Source organism: Xiphophorus hellerii, chromosome 6 (assembly GCF_003331165.1).
Source record: "Xiphophorus hellerii strain 12219 chromosome 6, Xiphophorus_hellerii-4.1, whole genome shotgun sequence".
Taxonomy (NCBI): Eukaryota; Metazoa; Chordata; class Actinopteri; order Cyprinodontiformes; family Poeciliidae; genus Xiphophorus; species Xiphophorus hellerii.
The window spans coordinates 4,840,744-4,851,744 of NC_045677.1; the positions used below are offsets into that span (position 1 = coordinate 4,840,744).

Sequence of the window (11,001 nt, forward strand, 5' to 3'; positions counted from 1 at the left end):
CTTTATTTACGTGTGATTTTTAATTGCGTTTCTTATTAATAGAAACGCCAACTGCAAAATGTATTTATTTATTTTTTACATTAGCAGAATATCGACGTACATGTACGATGTATATGATTTTCAAGGATTGTTGTACACACAAGATTCTGTTGCATGCCCTACCGACTAACGCTTTAATTTCAGTTAATTAATTACACAGCTTTAAAAGCTTTCAAATTTTTCTTGCCGTAATTAATCACATTCTTTTGGCGTGCAATGGTTCCGGGCGGAACCTTTGTCGTCACACGTTTATAGTACACATGCAAATCTGACATCCACAAACAGTGATGGATGATGTGGACGCTCCTGTAGGGCCACTAGAGGTTAACTTTTGCTTTAAAAAAAACAATCTGATTGGACGCTGGAAAAAACTGTTGGTGTGTTCAACTTGTGCAAAAAGGAGTTAGCCTATCAGCTAAGCTATACAAGCCTAAAGTAACATCTCCAGGCTAAATACGTAGCAGTAGCACAGACGTCCCCAACGCTAACGTTAGCGTCCACAGTCCACATTTCTAAAGAAGGATTTTTGCCAAAGAAGTTCCATGAAGGATCACTTTGTACTGATCTGATGGTTGAATAACAAATTAAAAACAATGAATATCTTTGTTGTTGAGCTGATATGCCTATTTATTTAATAATTTAGCAACAAAATGTTGCTTATTTTGTCTATAGTTTTCAATTAAAAAGTGATTATTGCGTTTAATCAATTGCAGACCCCGCCAACAATTAAATTAAAAGTTTTTATCAACTTCCACCACTCATGGAAAGCAAACTTATCTTCATGAAATAGTCATAGTATGATGTAAAGTTGCTTTCACATGGTCAGTGTTCAACTAAAAGGCTTCTCTGTGTGTTTTATTACTGATACACTCCCAAAAAATCTAATTTTAATCGCGATAGCTCCAGGGCCAGTAGTTTTATTTGAACCGCTGGAGTTTCCTCTGTGGAAAAAAGAAGTTGGTTCCAGTAAGGCTTCCATCCCACACGCCAGATCCTCCCAGAAGACAAACGGAAAACTTGAGCAAGGAGTTATTAAAGTCTTGAACCCGGAGGGTTCTTCCACTCTGCAACTGAAATGGGTGGCAGACAAAACCGGAGATGGTAAGATGTAGATTAGCATATGAGGAAGTTAGCTTTAAGGTAGTTGAAGAACGAGAAGGCCAGGAAGGAATGCGCAGAGCTGGGGGTGTTGGTTTCTGTGGTGGATCTGTGGGGGGCTTGCAGGTTTAGCCTGATAGAGACGAGAAAACGATAGCAGGGCCGACTGGTTGGTTCGATGGTGTTACGGTAAAGAGAGGAGGTGGAGACGAGATTAGCTTAACAGCTAAATTCATGAGAACAACTGCGAAAGGAACACTGGGCAGGAGGCACGGGACAAGGTTAGCCGTCAGGCGTGGAGGGCCCAGCAGCCGGGTTGTCTCACCCGGCTGCTGATGAGTTTGATGAGCGGCATGTGAACATGGGAACACTTTGTTCAGCCCACCTTCCAGCGAAAGATCTGCAGCTCCGGCACAGAGGAAAGTCATGACACAAACACAAAAACGTCAAACTCGCCAAACGGTCAAATTAAACTGGACAGCTGGAAAACCACTAACAGTTCATATTTTAAAACAGCAACAAAAAAAATATACCCATTCAAACCAGCAAAGGGGGAAAAAGTGGCAGGATTTTATTGAAGGAGATGTTTTCCATTCCAGTTGGAAACGTTGTGTTTTCAAAGCTCTTGCTTTTCTCCTTGACAGTCTTTTCTCTGAGCAATCACAGATTCAAGCTGTGAAATATGCCACTTTTTTTGTATCAATTTATACAAAAATTTAAATTTTGTAACTTAATATGCATTAATACAGACAGTGGAAACGGTCTTAGCGTTACCACAGAAGCTAATGTCTACAGTTTACCCTATTTCTGCTCTTGGGATACAGCCAATCAGCATCAAGGAAAGTAAATGGCGCTCCTGGATTGCCAGCTTTGCAGACGCCAACCAATAGCGTGTTAAGCGTCCAGGCATTTCAGCTTCCTAAGTGGCATTTCTTCCTAGTTAATAATCCTTAAATACATGAGATTTTCATCATTTGGGTTTTGTTCCACAGAAAAATTCACAAATAGATGAAGCTGCGAACACTAAACCGCGACTAGACGGGGTTCTGCTGAATGTACAAATTACAAACAACTGATTTGGAATTTGTGATAGAATTTCTTGTATGGGTTTCATTGGGAATGTTATGTAATACAGCAGGTTTATCTTTCCATAACAGAGCTCAGTTGAAGTGAACTCCGGATATACAATGCATATGTGTCCGCTCCAAATTCAGGAAGGGGACTGTAGCGCAAGGCATTCTGGGTAAATACAACCGAAATAAACGCACAGGTTTATAGGTAGAGGGAGAAACGGCTCGTAGTTTTTTTTTGTTAGCTTTTTTTAAAACAAAAGACAAAAGAAAAATCCTACAAAGGCTAAAATCTGACACCACTCCATTTTTGTTTACATTTTGTGAAGAAGGAAGTTGCGCTCGTTCCTTCTTCAGAGGTTTTTATGTTGTTTCCTTCAATGGTTCTTGGTGCAGCGCCACCACAGGCCAGGGGGAGGAACAGGTTTTTCAAAAGGTTAACAGTAAGTAGTTTAGAAAATGTATGTACCTTTGCCTCACATGGCTTTTTAATATTCTTAGCATTTTTTGAGCCTAGAAAGTTGGTTCCTCATTTTTGTTGTTGTTGTTTTGTTTCTTTACAATTCCTCAAAACTGAACATCGCCTTCCTCTTCTTGTCTTTGAGCATTATGAATTTTGAAACTAATATTGTTAATAATCCTTCAAAAATTCATTTCTGATTGACGTCATACCTGCAACCTTTTATTCATTTTATGGGGTTTTTATGTTGTTGTTTTTTCTTCATTTAGCTTTGTGGGACCAGCAGATCCCCACTTAGCCCACATTTAATTCCTCCTAAAAGTTTCTTTGCCAAATTTAAGAGATCTATATGTAGAAGTCGAAAATGAAACATACACCATTTACGTAAAGAGAAACACATCACTATGGCAGACGTCAAGGGCATTTTGGATGAGTTCCCTTTTTCCTAACAACACAATCACAAGTTCCCCATTTGTATTTTTAGAGGGAATATTCCATCCTGCTGGTGCATAAATAACTATGATGTGTTAACACGACGCACAAAATAAACTCGACGGTCGAGTTTTATGTCGGACTGCTGTTGTCTAAACAAAGCGTTCGTCTGCATACAGTAAACACAGGTGGACCTGGCCTGGGAGCGGCTCGGTCGGCTCGTTTTCACACAAACTATTTCCAAAGCGGGGATCAGAGGAGAGCTTTTTCTCTTTTTTTTTTCTTTTCTTTTCTTTTTCTGTCAGGGAGGTGGAATCCGTCCTGGGCAGGAGAGGCGGGGTTCCGACTCACCAGGCCTCGCTCGGTAGAAATGAGTCAGTCTGAGTCTGAGAGCACGTTTTCTCTGCTGAGTAATAGCTCCGCAGACGGAGAGAGCCAACTCGGTGGAGGACGAGAAGAAAAAAACTAAAACTCTGCAGTCATAGTGACCAGGTTACCACGGCAACTAAACGCAGCAGGGTTTTTTTTTTTCCGAGTGAGTGGTCCCTTCCCGGTGCTCGATCTGAAATAATTACACCGTGAAGGAGCTTGAAGCCATTTTCATTTCATTTGGATTGCAAAGCAGCAGAAAAGCAGGCCGCTGTGGATAGACTCCCTCCGTGCGTCTACTTTCCTCCATCATCAACGCACTCGTTTGTACCACCAGCAGGTGATATTAGACTCTTAACTCATGTTTCATTACTTTTATTGAAAGATGAACAATGCACACAATGCACTCGGCCAGCAGGGGCCCTGGGGTCCGGGGACAATGCTGACTCATTGCGGTGAAGCGAAAAGCACATATTTAATCAGTTTTAACTTTCAGGGTAACGCTGGACGTAGCCTGATGCAAGAGGCTTCTTAGTAGATAATTTACTGTCTTCTTGCTTCAACTTTACTTATTGGTTCCCCACAAACAGAGGCGTTTTCATTGGCTGCTCATTAATTAAAGGGGCAGTGTTTACTTAAAATTGACTTTTTAGAGTTTTACGTCATGTTATAATATTATTCCCTTGTCCAAAACAGACATGGAGATTTGCTTTGATTCTTTCATGCATGCTTGAGAAATCCTTTAATTTCCCACGGCAACCATTTTTGCTGAGAAAAACATCTGGGTGGGCCATTTAGGTCCCTCCTCAGAGATGGAGCTTCCGAGATCCCACCGCACAGAGCAGCCCCCACTCAGCTCCTTCAGACTAGCCAACAGCAATTAGCAACACCTGGTGAAACTGTGCATCTGCTGAGCTCATTATAACAGCTAATCTTCAGTGAAACGTTAGTAATAACGTTGCTAAAGGGGAGAGATGCGATGGTTTTCAGATAGTTTCTTTAAAGTCATATTTGATAGAAAAAACTTAAGGTAACATAGTTACTTGATTGTGATTAAAAAATGGCACTATCTGCCTGGAAAACACATAATACTGCTTCTTTAAAGGCATTAGCTTTAAGGTGGACATATCATCCTTCTTTTTCACATTTAGATAATTCAGTTGTCATCTACATAAAGTGAAACTGCAGTGATTCGGTCTGTGTTATTATTGGTCTATTCTATTACATCTGTTCTGAGTTGCACCTAAAACCAACTCCTTTTGTTGCTGTCTGTTTGAATGCACCTGATTGGTTGGTTGCAGATCGTTCCTCTCTGCCCCATTTGGCCATTATTGTAGTTTAAAAGTAGAGATGCGTTTATCTAGGGGGGTAGAAACGTTTTGTTCGGAAATTGATTTAAAAAAAAATGTCTACAAAGGAAGACCGGTCCATCCTACCTTACATGTTTGAGCCTTAAAATGTTCCCACAATATGAATGTAGACATAGTTAACGAGTTAGCTAATGCTAGCGCTAGGAATGCCACCAAATGCATTTGGATCATGTGTTCCCTAAGACTAAAATGGCAAAAACAATACCATATTGTTTATGCAATGATACTATTCAAAACAGTATGATTAATGTCCTCAAGGAGATGAAAGCTAGCACACAGCGCTAACATAAATAGAAGGCATGATGCGTCGGCTATCAAAACAATGGCTATGATGACATATCAACACACAATAAAGCCACGTCTAAAGTAAAGTTTGTTGTCGTTTTACTGCTGTTTGAAGCTTACCACTTTGTTGTTTCCATAGACAGAAGGACCTGACGCCTCAATCAGACAAAGTCTGTCGGCAAACAGAATTAGGCCTGTACTTTGACTGGGCCATTCTAACACACAAATATGCTTTGATCCGAGCTGTTCCATTGTAGCTCAGGCTCTATGGTTAGCCCCAGCCTCCGCTCAAATCAAGACTTTTGTATCTTCTAGCAAGTTTTCTCTCAAGATTCCTCTGCATCCTTCTTCGTATCAACTCTAACCAATTTCCCCATGCCGACTTTGAAGTGTTCTCATAAAATTGTATAGGGTTGCATTAATATTCATGTGAAAAACATGGACCAGCACTGTAAATGCAGTGCTTGTTTAAACCGTTGTTTATTTCAAGGGCAAAGTGGCTCCATTAGTGTTGGAAGCTCAACGGGTTTTCTACAAGAACGTATTTTTATTAGACCTCTGCACTCTGTTGTTTACCATGACCTGACCAAATGTTCAGCCTTTATCATTTAACTGTGATTTTCTTTGCACAACCTCTGAGTCTTTCCCACAACACTACAGACGGGCAGAAATGTTCCTGGAATTAACAGCAGATTGTAAATCTCACAAGAAGCTCAGCAGCTTACTTCTAAACATCAACAAGCATTTCCCACTCTTTGTTTGTGTTGTAAATCAGATTGATGCGTCACAGGAACATGAAATGCGCAGAGACACTGCAATGTATCTTAATGTTGATCGAATCCTGACCGGGCAGAAAGTGAGGATGTGACAGTTAAGGGGTTGGCCTTTGTCATGTTTGCAGTAAGTTATGATGTTTCCGACTCTTCCAGGAAGCTGTGGGGAATCTGAAAACCTGGAGGGAATAAATTACATCCAAACAAATTTTTTCTCTCTCTCTCTCTCCATCCTCCCTATCTAGTAGATATTGCATCGGAATTCAGTTTGTCCCACGTAAATGGCAAAAAAAAAAAAGAAAAAGCTAATCTGTTTTATAGAATAAAGTCAAATATTATAATTTTGTTGGCATCCATACATTATTTGACAAGACGCACAGCATAGAGTCAAGTTCCCCTTTTCGCTAAATTTAATAAGTGTGCAAAAAAAATAAGGGTCCGTGGATCATGACAAGAATAATACAGTATACAAACGTTACATTTTTAGTAAGAAAAAATGATGCTATCCTGAAAATGTACCTTACAATAAAACATTGAGATTTTCAAACAGATTCAATGAACCTATATGACTTTTTGTGTCCACCTCAGCAGCTATCTTTTGCTGAAAAATGTCACAATATTAAAATGCCAAAAGCGCTCTCAGGTTGCTGTATGAGTCCAAAATATTAATAAGAGACAGGCCAGCAGAATTTATGTTTGTGGTTCTAATTTTGAAGTAAGACAGGGAGAATTTCTTGAGGTGTCTGCTGTGTTGACAGTTCTGACTCATCTGCTAGCTTAGCCTGCCGACAACGCTCGGCGACATAAACACTGAATTAACCTCCAGCCTCGATTAATTGTGTCAGTGACACATTTTGAGTTCGTGGTAGAAAGCTGAGACAGTGGAAAAGTGACAAACTAGACACAAACAGTTTAAAGAGTGGACGAATTTTAGGACTAGCTAGCAATGCTAAAGTTAGCATTTGTTTTGTAGCTTCCTATTAGGACATTTCATTTTAATTAAATCATTTCTGGACACTTAAGGACCGCATTTGATCATCTCTAGTTCAAAATACACACTGGAAATATTACATAAAACACTGGGATGTAGGAAACCTTTGTTGTGTGAACTCTATACGGACTACAGCACTCTGTTTACTGAGTTTAATGCTGCTAATTTCTAGAATGGCACAGATCGTGGTGTTCAAGTAGCTCTGCTATTTTAGTTCCAATTTGTTCTTGTAGCAACTTTTGTTCACTTTTTTGGTTGAGGAGTTGAATGATAAATATTCCTCCTGGCTTTTGACGCTATGCAGCTGGAAGGATTTTTGTTTTTTTCTCTTTTAAGTCTGGACAGTTGTTATGATGCGCAATTATGGCAACAGAGCATTGTTTTCCCAACTGGGAGCTGCTGATTACCATCTCAAAAGCTCAAATAATACCTGATTTGCAGCGCCAAATCCCAGAGGAGTTGAAAAGGAGGCTTCGTGGATGTAGAGCAACTAGATGGAGGAAGTTCAAACAGTTTCTTCCATCAGCCATAAAGGTCGAGGGTCATACCCCCGACTCTAACGTCTCTCTGCCTCAACTTTCTGTCCATACAGCCAGACAGAGATTTTAACAAGGAGCGGCAAAAGCAAATGATAGAAACTGTTAGCATGTCATAACATGTCTTTTTTTCTATAGTTAAAATTATAGATGTAATGGCTGCTCTCACAGACCTAATATAGCTCATTGTTTAAAGCTATGAGCTCTAAGAGAGTTTTGAAGGCCAATGGTCAGGTAGAAAATCTCTTCTTCCAGTCAGTTTCATGTTTATTCTCTGGATGTTCTTATGCGTGTGTACTCATTTGAGCTGGAGGTTTTGGTTTCTCTGATTCTCGTGTCCTCTGTCGCCCTTGTTTCCCGTATTGCATTTCAACACCTGCCCCGTATTCCCCATCAGCTGCCCCCGCGTCCATGTGTCAGTCCCCCTTCCCAGAATCTGAGCTCACTGGTTTTCACGGTGGTTTGTCGAATCTGCAGTTTACTGCTCATCCCATGGTTTTGGGTTACCTTTGGACTTCTTGAGCTTTTTGTTCAGTTGTTCAAGGCGACTGAATATTGGATGTAAACTGTGTGGAAAGCGTACCGCAACTCATGACATTGATTCTACCACCTCCACTTAGTTTTATTACAACAAATGTTGTTATCATATAGGACTCTTTTTAGTTTTAGGGGTGAACTTTTAAGTGTGGATCTCTTACAAACAAATAAAAATGAAAAAAATCCATTATATTGTTGAAATATTTTTGATCACAGCTGTATTCATTGCCATACTTTTGTCTTTTACTTTTCTTATACTTTTGTTTTGTACTTGGTCCTCGTTAAGTTGATTTTTAGGCCAAAAACAAAACTGTACCCAAAGATAATAACATTCACCTTTGGGGATTTTTAACAAACTTGCAGTTATAAACATCAGGGCTGTGAGTCTCTCCCACCTATTTTCTAAGAAGCCACAGGAAACGGTGACATACTGTCACACTGTTGTCATCCACAGCAACAATGACAAATGTGTGTTTGGCAACAACTTAGAGACTTCCTCGTTCACAGCGCGCCGGAGATTGTTAGGTCAGCTCTGCTCTTATAGCTGCTCTGGAAAACCCGACAGGGTCACTGATTACTGACCCGTGAAGAGCAACGATTGTCTCTTGTCAGTCAGCAAACGGTTGCCTTGCCAGGATAGAGATAGTAACAGAACACGTGAGAGCGGCTCGTTTGAGGTTTAGAAAGCATGAACGGTCAGATATGCATTCAAGAACGTGACACCAGGTTATTTTCGGCCTGACTTGGTTTTTAAAATTCTCATATATAAGAAACCTCAAGCACTGTTTTTTTTATTGAATAAAAGCTAAGTTTATTACCACAGTCATTCACTGAGATCATTGAAACTTGGCTTCCAAAGATCCTAGTGCAGTGTCCAACATAGGGCGCCCCATCACACTGGACTGGGAATATTCTAATAATACTTGTTTCTTATTTTTCACATAGCATATCTAAAACATTTCATAGAAAATGCTGTTTGGGAAGCTGAAATTCCCAGGCCCAATGCTACTTACAACAGTATCGGCGTGTGTTTGCAAAGCAGCCAATCCGGAGCGCCTTTTCATTTCCTGGTCGCCAGCTGGCTCTACCACCAAGAGCAGATATGAAGAAGACCATGGATGTTAGCTTCTGTGCTAATGTCAAGATGGTTTCTATCTTTATTTATTCATTTTGGTGTTTATTCGACAGGCACAAATACAAAAACATCGATAAGAACAACGCGACGCCAGCATTGCGCGCATACAGCCATAGCTAATTCTCAACACTCGTCCCTAGAAAGACGTTTAAGAGTTGGTTAAAATGAAACTGTCAAGATGAACAGTAAATACAACAAAATGATGAAAAACGATATATAAACCTATGTGCTTAAAACTACTGAATCACAAACAATTGCAATATTTAACAACAAGTACAGTTATGGTTCATCTTTAGCCAATTCTTAAGCCTTGAGATGGATGTTTTAATGTCAATTGGTCTTAAAGTGAAGCGGTGATGAGCTCCAAAGCTTACAGCACCTAATAGTCTGTCTACAGACTGTCCTGGTATTTTACAGTCATGACTGCGATGCTTCTGGCGACTCTATTGCTGTTCTGTCTCTTGTGTGTGTAATGGCTCGGCTGACACGTGATTGATGCATTTATGAAACAGATCAAGAAAGCAAAAACGAATAAAGCTGTCTAAGCTCATTAGATTATATTTCTGAATAACGGTGCAGTGATGATAGCGGCTTGACTTTTTTATTCCACAGCCGGATTGGATAAAGAACCAATCTGTTTGGTTACATTCGGAGAGGCCTGTGCTAGGGGGGAAAAAAAGTTGCATTGTTTTTGAGATTGGCTATTTATGTTTATCAAATTTAGGTTGAGGATCGAGCACCAAAACCAGGGTATTTAAATTCCGTAACAGTGATTTTGTTTTTGTTTGGTTTTTTTTTGTAAATGAATATAACCTTTTTATTTTAAATCACATTTTCTCATTGAAAAGCACATGTTATTGAACGATTCGCAACAAGTTCATTTTGGATGCGCCACTGTTGGATGTCCGCTGTACGTATTAATGCGTATAAAGGTATTTTTGGTGTGTGAGTGATTAAAATAGGCCGTTTTAAGAGCTTTAGGTAGGGGTTTTTAGTACTCACAGTTTTCAACATCAATACCTGACAACCATGTCATCAGCTGTCGCCATGAAGAATGATGGAAGAGCTTAAAAGTGATTTGTGAAGCCGCAGGAACTGGACGAACCGTTCCTGCAGGTTGTATAGTTCATGAAACGAACATGTTCTGAAGGACTCGATGAAGTAGTCCTGTTTCCTTTAAGATGGACCCCAGGGTACAGTTTGTGCCTGACAAACAGAGGTTATAAGAATGGAAGTGTTTGTGTGTTTTTCAGAGGGCTGGATGAAAAATGGTGTGTGGGGGGAAGGATTGGGCAGGGGGGCTATCCAGTGTTTCCGATGCATCACTCTAATTATGTTCTCAATGAAATAGGAAGAAAAAGAAGAAGAAGAAAAGATGAAGTGTGTGGAAAATACAGTGACGCTTCTACACCTGATGTGGAAGAGCACTGGCGCCATCTGCTGGAGAAATGTTTCTACATGAAATAAATTTTGTTCTCCAAAACTCCAACTGCTGGAAGTGTTTTTCATCGGATGAGACGAAACTGCCTTTGTTTATTTTTGTATTGATCAACTCATATTTATCAGTTTCTCTCACCAGCATTTTGACGCCTCTTTTAATATCGGTTGTCGAAACTTTAACAGCAGAACATAAATATGTTTAGTACAAGAATAAATCTCTAAATCTAATGCTCAGCCGATTATTTTTCTTGACTCATTTTTCAAAGGCGATATCAAGTAAACTGCAGCTGCAAAGCTTTGGAAAACTATCGAGCTGCAAATACAGAGAACAGCTCCGTAACTTTCCAACTTTGAACTCATCAATGCAGTCTGCTGCTTTGAAAATACACATTTTAGTGGCTTTGAAAAAATCAAAAAAACAATCATTTGTTTTATACTTCAAGCAAAGATTGTGGCTCAAACAGAG

The 11,001-nt window shown here is 39.8% G+C and overlaps 1 long non-coding RNA gene across 1 annotated transcript; it reads left to right on the forward strand.

Moving 5' to 3' along the window:
- Nucleotides 1-3,293: 3,293 nt before the first annotated feature.
- LOC116721267 (uncharacterized) lies at nt 3,294-10,584 on the forward strand. Its single transcript, XR_004339563.1, has 2 exons — nt 3,294-3,808; nt 10,447-10,584. It is a non-coding gene; the product is annotated as an uncharacterized LOC116721267 (long non-coding RNA).
- The last annotated feature ends 417 nt before the right edge of the window (nt 10,585-11,001 follow it).